At 46.8% G+C, this 5,001-nt stretch overlaps 1 pseudogene; it reads left to right on the forward strand.

The window, feature by feature from the left end:
• Positions 1–523: 523 nt before the first annotated feature.
• Positions 524–1,593, forward strand: LOC136118350 (glutamine synthetase pseudogene; annotated as a pseudogene).
• Positions 1,594–5,001: the final 3,408 nt, after the last annotated feature.

A 5,001-nucleotide genomic window follows, 5' to 3' on the forward strand; every position in this document is an offset into this window, starting at 1 on the left:
AGTCAGAATCACTCCCAATGGAAAAGGGGCCAAAGGATCCAGGATGAATCTTTTCCTTCTTCCCAATTTGGCCTCTGGTTAGTCCTGTAGGGAAGCAGGCCCAAGAAGACTGAATCACATCCATAAATCATGCCTCTGCTCTGTCTCCCCCTCCCCCTGACGCTGAGCCATCATCACTGTGGTACAAAGGATACCATGTACCATTGGGTCCAGATGGTACCCAATGCTTGTGCCATCTGGAAACAGGTAAGCTCATCACCATCTCCTCTTGAGACTAGGTGACCCAGAGAGAAATAGAAGGAACACTTAGACTGCGAGGGAGATTTAGAAAATAGACACCCTCCCATTGCCCCATTCAAACCAATTCTAGGCTCAGCTTGCTTCTTTTCCTAGATGAGAAGGAAGGGATAATTTTGGCAGAGCTGAGGATGGGAGAAGAGCAGAGCGTCTGCACAGCATCCCCGGCCTCCTCGCCTCTCCTCCTGCACCTCATTCTCACCGCCTGCCTGCCCTGCCACCCAGGATGCCTCCTACCACGGCCGCTTCAGCGAGTTCCCACTTGAAAAAAGGCAACCAGCAGGTGGGCATGTCCCTGTCTCAGGGTGAGGAAGCCCAAGCTATGCGTACCTGGATCGATGGTGTTAGATGAGTTGCCTGAGTGGCATTTTGATGGTTCTAGTACTTTTCATTCTGAAGCTCCAACAGTGACAAGTATCTCATCCTTGCTGCCATGTTTCAGGACCTTTTCTGCAAGGACCCCAAGCTGGTGTTCTGTGAAGTCTTCAAATACAACCAAAAGCCCCCAGAGACCAATTGAAGGCACACCTGTAAATGGGTCACAGACATGGTGAGCAACCAGCACCCCCGGTTTGGAATGGAGGAGGAATATATTCTCATGGGCACAGACGAACACCCCTTTGGTTGGCCTTCCAGCCACTTCCCTGGGTCCCAAGGTCCATATGACCGTGGTGTGGGAGCAGACAAAGCCTGTGGCAGGGATATTGTGCAGGCTTACCACCAGGCCTGCTTGTACACTTGTGTCAAGATTTGAGGGACGGAATGCCGAGGTCATTCCTGCCTGGTGGGAATTCCAGATAGGACCCTGTGAAGGAATGGATATGAGACATCATTTCTGGGCGGTCCGTTTCATCTTGTGGCATGTATTTGAAGACTTTGGAATGACAGCAACCTTTGATCCTAAGCCCATTCCTGGGACCTGGAATGGTGCAGGCTGTCACACTAACTTCATCACCAAGGCCGTGAGAGAGGACAATGGTCTGAAACACCTTGAGGAGGCCATTGAGAAACTGAGCAAGCAGTACCTGCGTCTGAGCCTATGATCCCAAGGGGGACCTGGACAATGCCCGGCACCTAACTCGACTCCACAAAACCTCCAACTTCAATGACTTTTCTGCCGGCGTGGCCAACCCTGGAGCTAGCACCCACATTCCCAGGACTGTCGGCCAGAAGAAGGGTTACTGGGAATACCATCACTCCTCTGCCAACTGTGACCCCTTTTCGGTGACAGAAGCCCTCATCTGCACATGTCTTCTCAATGAAACTGGCAATGGGCCCATCCAGTACAAAACCTAAGTGGACTAGACGTGCAGCCATCAAACGCCTCCTAATACTATATCCTGCTCCTACTCTCGTCCCTCTCTCCATTGTCCTAATAGCTGTAACTCAAAGGATGGGGTATCAAGGTCTTTTTTTATTCCTAAAAAAAAGGAAAAGAGAGAGTTTGAAGAGCAGTAGGGTTCAGTGTTTAGTGATACCTAGCAAAAAAAAAAAAAAAATTCAACACACTATGTATTTTGTAAGGGCCTGGTTCCATTTTGCTTTGCTTTCTTCAATATTTGGTGGCTGCAAATCTAGTCCAAGAATGGCTGTGCATTTGCAAAATCAGTGGTTTTGATTAAGTATTTGGACTTTGATCTTTGAATGGAATTAACCTTAAAAAGAAAATAGTGCTGCTTAGATGAAAGAAATTACCAGAAATCTCCCCTGGGCGGAGAGTCGAGTTACTTCTACCCCATGGCCAAGTGACTACTAAGGAATTTGATAATTACCTTTTCAGTTAGAATAGCACATATTCACTGCTCAGATTCAAGAATTTGTTTTAAAATGCAACTATAAATAGTGCAGGTACTTCCAGTTTCTAACATCAGTCTTGCAAATTTCCTGTACTTATGAATAGCCTGTTGTTCAAGCCACCCAACCACAGTCAGCAAATGGACTCGCGTGAGCTAGCACCCCTTCACCACCTTTGTATTTATTTAAGCAACTTGCTCTCAGAATAATTTAAGATGACTTTTTAAAATTACATGCTATATAATAAAGCAAAACAATAGATATACAAGAAAGATTTTAAAGGGGAAAACAAGAAAAAAAAACAGAAGATGAACATGCTAAGGGTGAAATTCAGTTCTGCAGGTTATGAGGATCTGTACGCTGGCTCAAGATTGCTTCAAATTTGAATATAAGCAGGGACTTCTCCGGTGGCGCAGTGGTTAAGAATCCACCTGCCAATGCAGGGGACATGGGTTCAATCCCTGGTCCAGGAAGATCCCACATGCCGCGAAGCAACTAAGCCCGTGAGCTGCAACTACTGAGCCCTCATGATGCAACTACTGAAGCCCGCATGCCCAGAGCCCCTGCTCTGCAACAAGAGAAGCCACCGCTCGCCACAACTAAAGAAAGCCCGTGTGCAGCAAGGATGATTCAAGGCAGCCAAAAAAAAAAAAATTGAATATAAGCAGAAAAAGGGGGAGACATGGTCAGTTATATGATCTATAGTGTCCATAAAATAAAAGCCAGGTGTTTAGGGGAAAAACAACTATTCCTGGAATGAAGAACTAAGAGAAATTTCTTCCATGACTCCTCATAAAGAAAACATTCTTACCAGAGATATGATAAGGAGTTCCATAGGTCCTTCTCTTACAACCTCTCAATGTAGGCTGATGACTTCTTCAGAAATATGAGTTTGTTAAAAAGCATTTCCACTGGAGACCGAAAGCACATGGTTCAGATCCACAGCTGGTGTGATTCAAAGAGAGATTTTTTTTTTTTTTTTTGCGGTACGCAGGCCTCTCACTGTTGTGGCCTCTCCCGTTGCAGAGCACAGGCTCCAGACGCGCAGGCTCAGCGGCCATGGCTCACCGGCCATGGCTCACCGGCCCAGCCACTCCGCGGCACGCGGGATCCTCCCAGACCAGGGCACAAACCCGCGTCCCCTGCATCAGCAGGCGGACTCCCAACCACTGCGCCACCAGGGAAGCCCTCAAAGAGAGATTTTAAGAACTGAAAGAATACATAAACTGTATAACCTTCAGACCATCCTCATCAAAGTTTATTTCTCTAAACCAAGCATTTGTAAGCATTGTATGCACGAGTTTATGGATGCTTTCCCCCTAACCAGCACTTGTGATGCTAGTTAAACATCACTCCATTTGCTTTAACTTGAGCCAAGTCAGGGGTAGGGTCAATGTCCCTGCTGGATAGTGCAGGGAAGTGACCACACCTCATCCCCACCAACCCCTTTCTCCTCTTACAGGGAAAAGTTACAATGTCACGTTCTCTCTTTTGCCCACTTTACTAACCATTCAAAGTCTAATTGGGCCCATCTCAGGATAGCTTTCTCATGCATTACTGCTTTTAGACAAGTAGAGCTCATGCCCCCCTCTTTTGTCCCAGACCCCATACCTTCTCTTTGGGGTGCTCTCCAGTCCCTCTGCCCACCCTATCCTCTTCGCACTTCCCAAACATATGGGGTTGACCAGATATCCTGAGGGATTCCAGAATTCATGTCTATGGAGTTGTTCTGGGGTTCTGGTTGGGTCCAGGTTTCAGGAGGACATCAGTGAAAGCAGATAACTCCTGCTGGCTAACAAAATATTCCTTTCGTGGGATTGCATGGGACTGGGCTTCTGGAATGGTGCAGACATTCTGATTTGGAGTGACTCACTCACATCAGACACAGGGAGAGTACAGGGCTCTGGGCTATCAGGAATCACCACTGACCATGAGGGTTGAGCCGTGTGGGTGCGCTGTGCTTCAGTTCTCTTCTGCTCCTTCCCCTTCCCCCCACCAAAAAGCAATTCAGTGCCAGGGGACCCACACACAGCAGGCGTTGCTGCTGACGTACACAGGCAGTTTATTTGTCCACTTTCTTCCGACTCCTACCTAGTGATCTCAGGAGGAACAATGTTTCCCTCTTTCTCTCTTCCTTCACTTTATTCCATTTGTCAACAAAAGCTCAAGCCCTAATCACATCTGATCAACTTAAACAGTGTGACTAATAATAATGCCTTACAGGGGCTTCCCTGGTGGCGCAGTGGTTGAGAGTCCGCCTGCCGATGCAGGGGACGCGGGTTCGTGCCCCGGTCCGGGAAGATCCCACATGCTGCGGAGCGGCTGGGCCTGTGAGGCATGGCCGCTGAGCCTGCGTGATTGGAGCCTGTGCTCCGCAATGGGAGAGGCCACAACAGTGAGAGGCCCGCGTACCGCAAAAAAAAAAAAAGAAGAAGAATGCCTTACAGAAGAAAGAGAAAGCCACAAGTGTAAAAGTCAAATTAACCATACTCAAATACCAGAACCATCAACACCCCAACCCCTTAGAATATCTAAAGGTCCCATCCACAGTTCTAACTAAGCCTTCATCTACCTGTACTTCTAATAAAACTGCTCACCCTCACCACCAACATTCATGATAATTAAAAATGAATTCTTATTTGGTTTTATAGTTCTTCTATTTAAGCACAGTTGGTGAAAAAGCAGTGTTTCATACTTGTACTAATTCCAAACAGGCAATATTTCAAATATATATGTAGTTAAACAAGTTTCAAGGATTAACTAAACCACATAGCCATACATGACATGGGTTTTTTGGGAAAATGTATTCCCTGTTCCCATCACCGCTTTATAATTGAACTTCTGGTATAGCAAGTTGGGTACTTCCTATCCAATGTCACCTACACACACGAAAAGCACAAACTAGGAACT

Source organism: Phocoena phocoena, chromosome 2, assembly GCF_963924675.1.
Source record: "Phocoena phocoena chromosome 2, mPhoPho1.1, whole genome shotgun sequence".
NCBI lineage: Eukaryota > Metazoa > Chordata > Mammalia > Artiodactyla > Phocoenidae > Phocoena > Phocoena phocoena.